This window comes from Heloderma suspectum, chromosome 1 (assembly GCF_057233095.1).
Source record: "Heloderma suspectum isolate Gila_16-S chromosome 1, 16-S_ref, whole genome shotgun sequence".
NCBI lineage: Eukaryota > Metazoa > Chordata > Lepidosauria > Squamata > Helodermatidae > Heloderma > Heloderma suspectum.
Genome location: NC_139458.1, coordinates 234,760,075 through 234,774,805, shown reverse-complemented (window position 1 = coordinate 234,774,805; position 14,731 = coordinate 234,760,075).

Genomic DNA, 14,731 nt, shown 5'->3' with positions numbered 1-14,731 from the left:
ATTTTGGGAATGAAACATCCCCTCGTCCACGCGGTGTACTAAAAGACAGGAGGCAACCCATCCTGCAGGCCCACTTATCCTATTTCTACATGCTTGGCTTTTCCGAGGCCCTGGTTCACTGCAGGGAAGCCAAGTCTCCCGAACCCTAACCCTAACTTGAGTCTTAACCCTAATTTACTTGTGCAACTGTCACAAACCCCCATCCACAGGTTGTACTAAAAGACGGCAGGCATACCATTCCTTTGGCCCTCTCAGTCTGTTTCACCATGCTTGGCTTCAGCAACACCCTGTTTCCATTCTGGGAAGCCAAGTCTCCTGACCCCTAACCCTAAGTTGGGTCTTAACCCTAATTTCCTCTTGGGACTGAAACATGTCCCTGTCCACAAGCTGTACTAATGGGCAGTATGTTATCCTCCAATGGCTCACTCAGTCTGTTTGACCAATCTAGGCTTTACCAAGACGCTGGTTCCTTCCTGGGAAGCCTAGTGTCCCCAACCCTAACCCTAATTTGAGTCTCAACCCTTATTTCCTGTTTAGACTGAAACATCACCCCGTCCTCACATTGTACTAAAAGACGGTCGGCACCCCTTTCTGATGACCTGCTCAGTTCGTTTCACCAAGCTAGTCTTCCCTAAGAACCTGTTTCCCTCCTCGGAAGCCAAGTCTCCCCAACCCTAACCCTAACTTGGGGTTTTACCCAAATTTTCTAGAGGAACTTTAACATCCCCCAGTCCACGCAGTGTACTAAAAGACAGGAGGGAACACATCCTGTTGGGCCATTCAATCTGTTTCAACATGCTTGGCTTTACAGACGCCCTGGTTCCATCCTGGGAAGCCAAGTCTCGCCAAACCTAACCCTAATTTGATTCTCAACCCTAATTTCCTCTTTGGACTGAAACATACCGCCGTCCACAGAGTGTACCAAATGTCAGTATGGAAGACATCTTGATGTCCCCCTCAGGCAGATTCACCCAGCTAGGCTTCACCAAGAACCCGTTTCTTACCGAGGAAGCCCAGTTTCCCCAACCCTAACCCTAACTTGGGTTTTTACCCTACTTTATTTTGGGAATGAAACATCCCCTCGTCCACGCGGTGTACTAAAAGACAGGAGGCAACCCATCCTGCAGGCCCACTTATCCTATTTCTACATGCTTGGCTTTTCCGAGGCCCTGGTTCACTGCAGGGAAGCCAAGTCTCCCGAACCCTAACCCTAACTTGAGTCTTAACCCTAATTTACTTGTGCAACTGTCACAAACCCCCATCCACAGGTTGTACTAAAAGACGGCAGGCATACCATTCCTTTGGCCCTCTCAGGCTGTTTCACCATGCTTGGCTTCAGCAACACCCTGTTTCCATTCTGGGAAGCCAAGTCTCCTGACCCCTAACCCTAAGTTGGGTCTTAACCCTAATTTCCTCTTGGGACTGAAACATGTCCCTGTCCACAAGCTGTACTAATGGGCAGTATGTTATCCTCCAATGGCTCACTCAGTCTGTTTGACCAATCTAGGCTTTACCAAGACGCTGGTTCCTTCCTGGGAAGCCTAGTGTCCCCAACCCTAACCCTAATTTGAGTCTCAACCCTTATTTCCTGTTTAGACTGAAACATCACCCCGTCCTCACATTGTACTAAAAGACGGTCGGCACCCCTTTCTGATGACCTGGTCAGTTCGTTTCACCAAGCTAGTCTTCCCTAAGAACCTGTTTCCCTCCTCGGAAGCCAAGTCTCCCCAACCCTAACCCTAACTTGGGGTTTTACCCAAATTTTCTAGAGGAACTTTAACATCCCCCAGTCCACGCAGTGTACTAAAAGACAGGAGGGAACACATCCTGTTGGGCCATTCAATCTGTTTCAACATGCTTGGCTTTACAGATGCCCTGGTTCCATCCTGGGAAGCCAAGTCTCGCCAAACCTAACCCTAATTTGATTCTCAACCCAAATTTCCTCTTTGGACTGAAACATACCGCCGTCCACAGAGTGTACCAAATGTCAGTATGGAAGACATCTTGATGTCCCCCTCAGGCAGATTCACCAAGCTAGGCTACACCAAGAACCCGTTTCTTACCTAGGAAGCCCAGTTACCCCAACCCTAACCCTAACTTGGGTTTTTACCCTACTTTATTTTGGGAATGAAACATCCCCTCGTCCACGCGGTGTACTAAAAGACAGGAGGCAACCCATCCTGCAGGCCCACTTATCCTATTTCTACATGCTTGGCTTTTCCGAGGCCCTGGTTCACTGCAGGGAAGCCAAGTCTCCCGAACCCTAACCCTAACTTGAGTCTTAACCCTAATTTACTTGTGCAACTGTCACAAACCCCCATCCACAGGTTGTACTAAAAGACGGAAGGCATACCATTCCTTTGGCCCTCTCAGTCTGTTTCACCATGCTTGGCTTCAGCAACACCCTGTTTCCATTCTGGGAAGCCAAGTCTCCTGACCCCTAACCCTAAGTTGGGTCTTAACCCTAATTTCCTCTTGGGACTGAAACATGTCCCTGTCCACAAGCTGTACTAATGGGCAGTATGTTATCCTCCAATGGCTCACTCAGTCTGTTTCACCAATCTAGGCTTTACCAAGACGCTGGTTCCTTCCTGGGAAGCCTAGTGTCCCCAACCCTAACCCTAATTTGAGTCTCAACCCTAATTTCCTGTTTAGACTGAAACATCGCCCCGTCCTCACGTTGTACTTATAGAGGGTCGGCCCCCCTTTCTGATGACCTGCTCAGTTCGTTTCACCAAGCTAGTCTTCCCTAAGAACCTGGTTCCCTCCTCGGAAGCCAAGTCTCCCCAACCCTAACCCTAACTTGGGTTTTTACCCAAATTTTCTAGAGGAACTTTAACATCCCCCAGTCCACGCAGTGTACTAAAAGACAGGAGGGAACACATCCTGTTGGGCCACTCAATCTCTTTCAACATGCGTGGCTTTACAGACGCCCTGGTTCCATCCTGGGAAGCCAAGTCTCGCCAACCCTAACCCTAATTTGAGTCTCAACCCTAATTTCCTCTTTGGACTGAAACATACCGCCGTCCACAGAGTGTACCAAATGTCAGTATGGAAGACATCTTGATGTCCCCCTCAGGCAGATTCACCCAGCTAGGCTTCACCAAGAACCGGTTTCTTACCTAGGAAGCCCAGTTTCCCCAACCCTAACCCTAACTTGGGTTTTTACCCTACTTTATTTTGGGAATGAAACATCCCCTCGTCCACGCGGTGTACTAAAAGACAGGAGGCAACCCATCCTGCAGGCCCACTTATCCTATTTCTACATGCTTGGCTTTTCCGAGGCCCTGGTTCACTGCAGGGAAGCCAAGTCTCCCGAACCCTAACCCTAACTTGAGTCTTAACCCTAATTTACTTGTGCAACTGTCACAAACCCCCATCCACAGGTTGTACTAAAAGACGGCAGGCATACCATTCCTTTGGCCCTCTCAGTCTGTTTCACCATGCTTGGCTTCAGCAACACCCTGTTTCCATTCTGGGAAGCCAAGTCTCCTGACCCCTAACCCTAAGTTGGGTCTTAACCATAATTTCCTCTTGGGACTGAAACATGTCCCTGTCCACAAGCTGTACTAATGGGCAGTATGTTATCCTCCAATGGCTCACTCAGTCTGTTTGACCAATCTAGGCTTTACCAAGACGCTGGTTCCTTCCTGGGAAGCCTAGTGTCCCCAACCCTAACCCTAATTTGAGTCTCAACCCTTATTTCCTGTTTAGACTGAAACATCACCCCGTCCTCACATTGTACTAAAAGACGGTCGGCACCCCTTTCTGATGACCTGCTCAGTTCGTTTCACCAAGCTAGTCTTCCCTAAGAACCTGTTTCCCTCCTCGGAAGCCAAGTCTCCCCAACCCTAACCCTAACTTGGGTTTTTACCAAATTTTCTAGAGGAACTTTAACATCCCCCAGTCCACGCAGTGTACTAAGAGACAGGAGGGAACACATCCTGTTGGGCCACTCAATCTGTTTCAACATGCTTGGATTTACAGATGCCCTGGTTCCATCATGGGAAGCCAAGTCTCGCCTACCCTAACCCTAATTTGAGTCTCAACCCTAATTTCCTCTTTGGACTGAAACATACCGCCGTCCACAGAGTGTACCAAATGTCAGTATGGAAGACATCTTGATGTCCCCCTCAGGCAGATTCACCAAGCTAGGCTACACCAAGAACCCGTTTCTTACCTAGGAAGCCCAGTTACCCCAACCCTAACCCTAACTTGGGTTTTTACCCTACTTTATTTTGGGAATGAAACATCCCCTCGTCCACGCGGTGTACTAAAAGACAGGAGGCAACCCATCCTACAGGCCCACTTATCCTATTTCTACATGCTTGGCTTTTCCGAGGCCCTGGTTCACTGCAGGGAAGCCAAGTCTCCCGAACCCTAACCCTAACTTGAGTCTTAACCCTAATTTACTTGTGCAACTGTCACAAACCCCCATCCACAGGTTGTACTAAAAGACGGCAGGCATACCATTCCTTTGGCCCTCTCAGTCTGTTTCACCATGCTTGGCTTCAGCAACACCCTGTTTCCATTCTGGGAAGCCAAGTCTCCTGACCCCTAACCCTAAGTTGGGTCTTAACCCTAATTTCCTCTTGGGACTGAAACATGTCCCTGTCCACAAGCTGTACTAATGGGCAGTATGTTATCCTCCAATGGCTCACTCAGTCTGTTTGACCAATCTAGGCTTTACCAAGACGCTGGTTCCTTCCTGGGAAGCCTAGTGTCCCCAAACCTAACCCTAATTTGAGTCTCAACCCTAATTTCCTGTTTAGACTGAAACATCGCCCCGTCCTCACGTTGTACTTATAGAGGGTCGGCCCCCCTTTCTGATGACCTGCTCAGTTCGTTTCACCAAGCTAGTCTTCCCTAAGAACCTGGTTCCCTCCTCGGAAGCCAAGTCTCCCCAACCCTAACCCTAACTTGGGTTTTTACCCAAATTTTCTAGAGGAACTTTAACATCCCCCAGTCCACGCAGTGTACTAAAAGACAGGAGGGAACACATCCTGTTGGGCCACTCAATCTGTTTCAACATGCGTGGCTTTACAGACGCCCTTGTTCCATCCTGGGAAGCCAAGTCTCGCCAACCCTAACCCTAATTTGAGTCTCAACCCTAATTTCCTCTTTGGACTGAAACATACCGCCGTCCACAGAGTGTACCAAATGTCAGTATGGAAGACATCTTGATGTCCCCCTCAGGCAGATTCACCCAGCTAGGCTTCACCAAGAACCCGTTTCTTACCTAGGAAGCCCAGTTTCCCCAACCCTAACCCTAACTTGGGTTTTGACCCTACTTTATTTTGGGAATGAAACATCCCCTCGTCCACGCGGTGTACTAAAAGACAGGAGGCAACCCATCCTGCAGGCCCACTTATCCTATTTCTACATGCTTGGCTTTTCCGAGGCCCTGGTTCACTGCAGGGAAGCCAAGTCTCCCGAACCCTAACCCTAACTTGAGTCTTAACCCTAATTTACTTGTGCAACTGTCACAAACCCCCATCCACAGGTTGTACTAAAAGACGGCAGGCATACCATTCCTTTGGCCCTCTCAGTCTGTTTCACCATGCTTGGCTTCAGCAACACCCTGTTTCCATTCTGGGAAGCCAAGTCTCCTGACCCCTAACCCTAAGTTGGGTCTTAACCCTAATTTCCTCTTGGGACTGAAACATGTCCCTGTCCACAAGCTGTACTAATGGGCAGTATGTTATCCTCCAATGGCTCACTCAGTCTGTTTGACCAATCTAGGCTTTACCAAGACGCTGGTTCCTTCCTGGGAAGCCTAGTGTCCCCAACCCTAACCCTAATTTGAGTCTCAACCCTAATTTCCTGTTTAGACTGAAACATCGCCCCGTCCTCACGTTGTACTTATAGAGGGTCGGCCCCCCTTTCTGATGACCTGCTCAGTTCGTTTCACCAAGCTAGTCTTCCCTAAGAACCTGGTTCCCTCCTCGGAAGTCAAGTCTCCCCAACCCTAACCCTAACTTGGGTTTTTACCCAAATTTTCTAGAGGAACTTTAACATCCCCCAGTCCACGCAGTGTACTAAAAGACAGGAGGGAACACATCCTGTTGGGCCACTCAATCTGTTTCAACATGCGTGGCTTTACGGACACCCTGGTTCCATCCTGGGAAGCCAAGTCTCGCCAACCCTAACCCTAATTTGAGTCTCAACCCTAATTTCCTCTTTGGACTGAAACATACCGCCGTCCACAGAGTGTACCAAATGTCAGTATGGAAGACATCTTGATGTCCCCCTCAGGCAGATTCACCCAGCTAGGCTTCACCAAGAACCCGTTTCTTACCGAGGAAGCCCAGTTTCCCCAACCCTAACCCTAACTTGGGTTTTTACCCTACTTTATTTTGGGAATGAAACATCCCCTCGTCCACGCGGTGTACTAAAAGACAGGAGGCAACCCATCCTGCAGGCCCACTTATCCTATTTCTACATGCTTGGCTTTTCCGAGGCCCTGGTTCACTGCAGGGAAGCCAAGTCTCCCGAACCCTAACCCTAACTTGAGTCTTAACCCTAATTTACTTGTGCAACTGTCACAAACCCCCATCCACAGGTTGTACTAAAAGACGGCAGGCATACCATTCCTTTGGCCCTCTCAGTCTGTTTCACCATGCTTGGCTTCAGCAACACCCTGTTTCCATTCTGGGAAGCCAAGTCTCCTGACCCCTAACCCTAAGTTGGGTCTTAACCCTAATTTCCTCTTGGGACTGAAACATGTCCCTGTCCACAAGCTGTACTAATGGGCAGTATGTTATCCTCCAATGGCTCACTCAGTCTGTTTGACCAATCTAGGCTTTACCAAGACGCTGGTTCCTTCCTGGGAAGCCTAGTGTCCCCAACCCTAACCCTAATTTGAGTCTCAACCCTTATTTCCTGTTTAGACTGAAACATCACCCCGTCCTCACATTGTACTAAAAGACGGTCGGCACCCCTTTCTGATGACCTGCTCAGTTCGTTTCACCAAGCTAGTCTTCCCTAAGAACCTGTTTCCCTCCTCGGAAGCCAAGTCTCCCCAACCCTAACCCTAACTTGGGGTTTTACCCAAATTTTCTAGAGGAACTTTAACATCCCCCAGTCCACGCAGTGTACTAAAAGACAGGAGGGAACACATCCTGTTGGGCCATTCAATCTGTTTCAACATGCTTGGCTTTACAGACGCCCTGGTTCCATCCTGGGAAGCCAAGTCTCGCCAAACCTAACCCTAATTTGATTCTCAACCCTAATTTCCTCTTTGGACTGAAACATACCGCCGTCCACAGAGTGTACCAAATGTCAGTATGGAAGACATCTTGATGTCCCCCTCAGGCAGATTCACCCAGCTAGGCTTCACCAAGAACCCGTTTCTTACCGAGGAAGCCCAGTTTCCCCAACCCTAACCCTAACTTGGGTTTTTACCCTACTTTATTTTGGGAATGAAACATCCCCTCGTCCACGCGGTGTACTAAAAGACAGGAGGCAACCCATCCTGCAGGCCCACTTATCCTATTTCTACATGCTTGGCTTTTCCGAGGCCCTGGTTCACTGCAGGGAAGCCAAGTCTCCCGAACCCTAACCCTAACTTGAGTCTTAACCCTAATTTACTTGTGCAACTGTCACAAACCCCCATCCACAGGTTGTACTAAAAGACGGCAGGCATACCATTCCTTTGGCCCTCTCAGGCTGTTTCACCATGCTTGGCTTCAGCAACACCCTGTTTCCATTCTGGGAAGCCAAGTCTCCTGACCCCTAACCCTAAGTTGGGTCTTAACCCTAATTTCCTCTTGGGACTGAAACATGTCCCTGTCCACAAGCTGTACTAATGGGCAGTATGTTATCCTCCAATGGCTCACTCAGTCTGTTTGACCAATCTAGGCTTTACCAAGACGCTGGTTCCTTCCTGGGAAGCCTAGTGTCCCCAACCCTAACCCTAATTTGAGTCTCAACCCTTATTTCCTGTTTAGACTGAAACATCACCCCGTCCTCACATTGTACTTATAGAGGGTCGGCACCCCTTTCTGATGACCTGGTCAGTTCTTTTCACCAAGCTAGTCTTCCCTAAGAACCTGTTTCCCTCCTCGGAAGCCAAGTCTCCCCAACCCTAACCCTAACTTGGGGTTTTACCCAAATTTTCTAGAGGAACTTTAACATCCCCCAGTCCACGCAGTGTACTAAAAGACAGGAGGGAACACATCCTGTTGGGCCATTCAATCTGTTTCAACATGCTTGGCTTTACAGATGCCCTGGTTCCATCCTGGGAAGCCAAGTCTCGCCAAACCTAACCCTAATTTGATTCTCAACCCAAATTTCCTCTTTGGACTGAAACATACCGCCGTCCACAGAGTGTACCAAATGTCAGTATGGAAGACATCTTGATGTCCCCCTCAGGCAGATTCACCAAGCTAGGCTACACCAAGAACCCGTTTCTTACCTAGGAAGCCCAGTTACCCCAACCCTAACCCTAACTTGGGTTTTTACCCTACTTTATTTTGGGAATGAAACATCCCCTCGTCCACGCGGTGTACTAAAAGACAGGAGGCAACCCATCCTGCAGGCCCACTTATCCTATTTCTACATGCTTGGCTTTTCCGAGGCCCTGGTTCACTGCAGGGAAGCCAAGTCTCCCGAACCCTAACCCTAACTTGAGTCTTAACCCTAATTTACTTGTGCAACTGTCACAAACCCCCATCCACAGGTTGTACTAAAAGACGGAAGGCATACCATTCCTTTGGCCCTCTCAGTCTGTTTCACCATGCTTGGCTTCAGCAACACCCTGTTTCCATTCTGGGAAGCCAAGTCTCCTGACCCCTAACCCTAAGTTGGGTCTTAACCCTAATTTCCTCTTGGGACTGAAACATGTCCCTGTCCACAAGCTGTACTAATGGGCAGTATGTTATCCTCCAATGGCTCACTCAGTCTGTTTCACCAATCTAGGCTTTACCAAGACGCTGGTTCCTTCCTGGGAAGCCTAGTGTCCCCAACCCTAACCCTAATTTGAGTCTCAACCCTAATTTCCTGTTTAGACTGAAACATCGCCCCGTCCTCACGTTGTACTTATAGAGGGTCGGCCCCCCTTTCTGATGACCTGCTCAGTTCGTTTCACCAAGCTAGTCTTCCCTAAGAACCTGGTTCCCTCCTCGGAAGCCAAGTCTCCCCAACCCTAACCCTAACTTGGGTTTTTACCCAAATTTTCTAGAGGAACTTTAACATCCCCCAGTCCACGCAGTGTACTAAAAGACAGGAGGGAACACATCCTGTTGGGCCACTCAATCTCTTTCAACATGCGTGGCTTTACAGACGCCCTGGTTCCATCCTGGGAAGCCAAGTCTCGCCTACCCTAACCCTAATTTGAGTCTCAACCCTAATTTCCTCTTTGGACTGAAACATACCGCCGTCCACAGAGTGTACCAAATGTCAGTATGGAAGACATCTTGATGTCCCCCTCAGGCAGATTCACCCAGCTAGGCTTCACCAAGAACCCGTTTCTTACCTAGGAAGCCCAGTTTCCCCAACCCTAACCCTAACTTGGGTTTTTACCCTACTTTATTTTGGGAATGAAACATCCCCTCGTCCACGCGGTGTACTAAAAGACAGGAGGCAACCCATCCTGCAGGCCCACTTATCCTATTTCTACATGCTTGGCTTTTCCGAGGCCCTGGTTCACTGCAGGGAAGCCAAGTCTCCCGAACCCTAACCCTAACTTGAGTCTTAACCCTAATTTACTTGTGCAACTGTCACAAACCCCCATCCACAGGTTGTACTAAAAGACGGCAGGCATACCATTCCTTTGGCCCTCTCAGTCTGTTTCACCATGCTTGGCTTCAGCAACACCCTGTTTCCATTCTGGGAAGCCAAGTCTCCTGACCCCTAACCCTAAGTTGGGTCTTAACCATAATTTCCTCTTGGGACTGAAACATGTCCCTGTCCACAAGCTGTACTAATGGGCAGTATGTTATCCTCCAATGGCTCACTCAGTCTGTTTGACCAATCTAGGCTTTACCAAGACGCTGGTTCCTTCCTGGGAAGCCTAGTGTCCCCAACCCTAACCCTAATTTGAGTCTCAACCCTTATTTCCTGTTTAGACTGAAACATCACCCCGTCCTCACATTGTACTAAAAGACGGTCGGCACCCCTTTCTGATGACCTGCTCAGTTCGTTTCACCAAGCTAGTCTTCCCTAAGAACCTGTTTCCCTCCTCGGAAGCCAAGTCTCCCCAACCCTAACCCTAACTTGGGTTTTTACCCAAATTTTCTAGAGGAACTTTAACATCCCCCAGTCCACGCAGTGTACTAAGAGACAGGAGGGAACACATCCTGTTGGGCCACTCAATCTGTTTCAACATGCTTGGATTTACAGATGCCCTGGTTCCATCATGGGAAGCCAAGTCTCGCCTACCCTAACCCTAATTTGAGTCTCAACCCTAATTTCCTCTTTGGACTGAAACATACCGCCGTCCACAGAGTGTACCAAATGTCAGTATGGAAGACATCTTGATGTCCCCCTCAGGCTGATTCACCCAGCTAGGCTTCACCAAGAACCCGTTTCTTACCTAGGAAGCCCAGTTTCCCCAACCCTAACCCTAACTTAGGTTTTCACCCTACTTTATTTTGGGAATGAAACATCCCCTCGTCCACGCGGTGTACAAAAAGACAGGAGGCAACCCATCCTGCAGGCCCACTTATCCTATTTCTACATGCTTGGCTTTTCCGAGGCCCTGGTTCACTCCAGGGAAGCCAAGTCTCCCGAACCCTAACCCTAACTTGAGTCTTAACCCTAATTTACTTGTGCAACTGTCACAAACCCCCATCCACAGGTTGTACTAAAAGACGGCAGGCATACCATTCCTTTGGCCCTCTCAGTCTGTTTCACCATGCTTGGCTTCAGCCACACCCTGTTTCCATTCTGGGAAGCCAAGTCTCCTGACCCCTAACCCTAAGTTGGGTCTTAACCCTAATTTCCTCTTGGGACTGAAAAATGTCCCTGTTCACAAGCTGTACTAATGGGCAGTATGTTATCCTCCAATGGCTCACTCAGTCTGTTTGACCAATCTAGGCTTTACCAAGACGCTGGTTCCTTCCTGGGAAGCCTAGTGTCCCCAACCCTAACCCTAATTTGAGTCTCAACCCTTATTTCCTGTTTAGACTGAAACATCACCCCGTCCTCACATTGTACTAAAAGACGGTCGGCACCCCTTTCTGATGACCTGCTCAGTTCGTTTCACCAAGCTAGTCTTCCCTAAGAACCTGTTTCCCTCCTCGGAAGCCAAGTCTCCCCAACCCTAACCCTAACTTGGGGTTTTACCCAAATTTTCTAGAGGAACTTTAACATCCCCCAGTCCACGCAGTGTACTAAAAGACAGGAGGGAACACATCCTGTTGGGCCATTCAATCTGTTTCAACATGCTTGGCTTTACAGACGCCCTGGTTCCATCCTGGGAAGCCAAGTCTCGCCAAACCTAACCCTAATTTGATTCTCAACCCTAATTTCCTCTTTGGACTGAAACATACCGCCGTCCACAGAGTGTACCAAATGTCAGTATGGAAGACATCTTGATGTCCCCCTCAGGCAGATTCACCCAGCTAGGCTTCACCAAGAACCCGTTTCTTACCGAGGAAGCCCAGTTTCCCCAACCCTAACCCTAACTTGGGTTTTTACCCTACTTTATTTTGGGAATGAAACATCCCCTCGTCCACGCGGTGTACTAAAAGACAGGAGGCAACCCATCCTGCAGGCCCACTTATCCTATTTCTACATGCTTGGCTTTTCCGAGGCCCTGGTTCACTGCAGGGAAGCCAAGTCTCCCGAACCCTAACCCTAACTTGAGTCTTAACCCTAATTTACTTGTGCAACTGTCACAAACCCCCATCCACAGGTTGTACTAAAAGACGGCAGGCATACCATTCCTTTGGCCCTCTCAGGCTGTTTCACCATGCTTGGCTTCAGCAACACCCTGTTTCCATTCTGGGAAGCCAAGTCTCCTGACCCCTAACCCTAAGTTGGGTCTTAACCCTAATTTCCTCTTGGGACTGAAACATGTCCCTGTCCACAAGCTGTACTAATGGGCAGTATGTTATCCTCCAATGGCTCACTCAGTCTGTTTGACCAATCTAGGCTTTACCAAGACGCTGGTTCCTTCCTGGGAAGCCTAGTGTCCCCAACCCTAACCCTAATTTGAGTCTCAACCCTTATTTCCTGTTTAGACTGAAACATCACCCCGTCCTCACATTGTACTAAAAGACGGTCGGCACCCCTTTCTGATGACCTGCTCAGTTCGTTTCACCAAGCTAGTCTTCCCTAAGAACCTGTTTCCCTCCTCGGAAGCCAAGTCTCCCCAACCCTAACCCTAACTTGGGGTTTTACCCAAATTTTCTAGAGGAACTTTAACATCCCCCAGTCCACGCAGTGTACTAAAAGACAGGAGGGAACACATCCTGTTGGGCCATTCAATCTGTTTCAACATGCTTGGCTTTACAGATGCCCTGGTTCCATCCTGGGAAGCCAAGTCTCGACAAACCTAACCCTAATTTGATTCTCAACCCAAATTTCCTCTTTGGACTGAAACATACCGCCGTCCACAGAGTGTACCAAATGTCAGTATGGAAGACATCTTGATGTCCCCCTCAGGCAGATTCACCAAGCTAGGCTACACCAAGAACCCGTTTCTTACCTAGGAAGCCCAGTTACCCCAACCCTAACCCTAACTTGGGTTTTTACCCTACTTTATTTTGGGAATGAAACATCCCCTCGTCCACGCGGTGTACTAAAAGACAGGAGGCAACCCATCCTGCAGGCCCACTTATCCTATTTCTACATGCTTGGCTTTTCCGAGGCCCTGGTTCACTGCAGGGAAGCCAAGTCTCCCGAACCCTAACCCTAACTTGAGTCTTAACCCTAATTTACTTGTGCAACTGTCACAAACCCCCATCCACAGGTTGTACTAAAAGACGGAAGGCATACCATTCCTTTGGCCCTCTCAGTCTGTTTCACCATGCTTGGCTTCAGCAACACCCTGTTTCCATTCTGGGAAGCCAAGTCTCCTGACCCCTAACCCTAAGTTGGGTCTTAACCCTAATTTCCTCTTGGGACTGAAACATGTCCCTGTCCACAAGCTGTACTAATGGGCAGTATGTTATCCTCCAATGGCTCACTCAGTCTGTTTCACCAATCTAGGCTTTACCAAGACGCTGGTTCCTTCCTGGGAAGCCTAGTGTCCCCAACCCTAACCCTAATTTGAGTCTCAACCCTAATTTCCTGTTTAGACTGAAACATCGCCCCGTCCTCACGTTGTACTTATAGAGGGTCGGCCCCCCTTTCTGATGACCTGCTCAGTTCGTTTCACCAAGCTAGTCTTCCCTAAGAACCTGGTTCCCTCCTCGGAAGCCAAGTCTCCCCAACCCTAACCCTAACTTGGGTTTTTACCCAAATTTTCTAGAGGAACTTTAACATCCCCCAGTCCACGCAGTGTACTAAAAGACAGGAGGGAACACATCCTGTTGGGCCACTCAATCTCTTTCAACATGCGTGGCTTTACAGACGCCCTGGTTCCATCCTGGGAAGCCAAGTCTCGCCAACCCTAACCCTAATTTGAGTCTCAACCCTAATTTCCTCTTTGGACTGAAACATACCGCCGTCCACAGAGTGTACCAAATGTCAGTATGGAAGACATCTTGATGTCCCCCTCAGGCAGATTCACCCAGCTAGGCTTCACCAAGAACCGGTTTCTTACCTAGGAAGCCCAGTTTCCCCAACCCTAACCCTAACTTGGGTTTTTACCCTACTTTATTTTGGGAATGAAACATCCCCTCGTCCACGCGGTGTACTAAAAGACAGGAGGCAACCCATCCTGCAGGCCCACTTATCCTATTTCTACATGCTTGGCTTTTCCGAGGCCCTGGTTCACTGCAGGGAAGCCAAGTCTCCCGAACCCTAACCCTAACTTGAGTCTTAACCCTAATTTACTTGTGCAACTGTCACAAACCCCCATCCACAGGTTGTACTAAAAGACGGCAGGCATACCATTCCTTTGGCCCTCTCAGTCTGTTTCACCATGCTTGGCTTCAGCAACACCCTGTTTCCATTCTGGGAAGCCAAGTCTCCTGACCCCTAACCCTAAGTTGGGTCTTAACCATAATTTCCTCTTGGGACTGAAACATGTCCCTGTCCACAAGCTGTACTAATGGGCAGTATGTTATCCTCCAATGGCTCACTCAGTCTGTTTGACCAATCTAGGCTTTACCAAGACGCTGGTTCCTTCCTGGGAAGCCTAGTGTCCCCAACCCTAACCCTAATTTGAGTCTCAACCCTTATTTCCTGTTTAGACTGAAACATCACCCCGTCCTCACATTGTACTAAAAGACGGTCGGCACCCCTTTCTGATGACCTGCTCAGTTCGTTTCACCAAGCTAGTCTTCCCTAAGAACCTGTTTCCCTCCTCGGAAGCCAAGTCTCCCCAACCCTAACCCTAACTTGGGTTTTTACCCAAATTTTCTAGAGGAACTTTAACATCCCCCAGTCCACGCAGTGTACTAAGAGACAGGAGGGAACACATCCTGTTGGGCCACTCAATCTGTTTCAACATGCTTGGATTTACAGATGCCCTGGTTCCATCATGGGAAGCCAAGTCTCGCCTACCCTAACCCTAATTTGAGTCTCAACCCTAATTTCCTCTTTGGACTGAAACATACCGCCGTCCACAGAGTGTACCAAATGTCAGTATGGAAGACATCTTGATGTCCCCCTCAGGCTG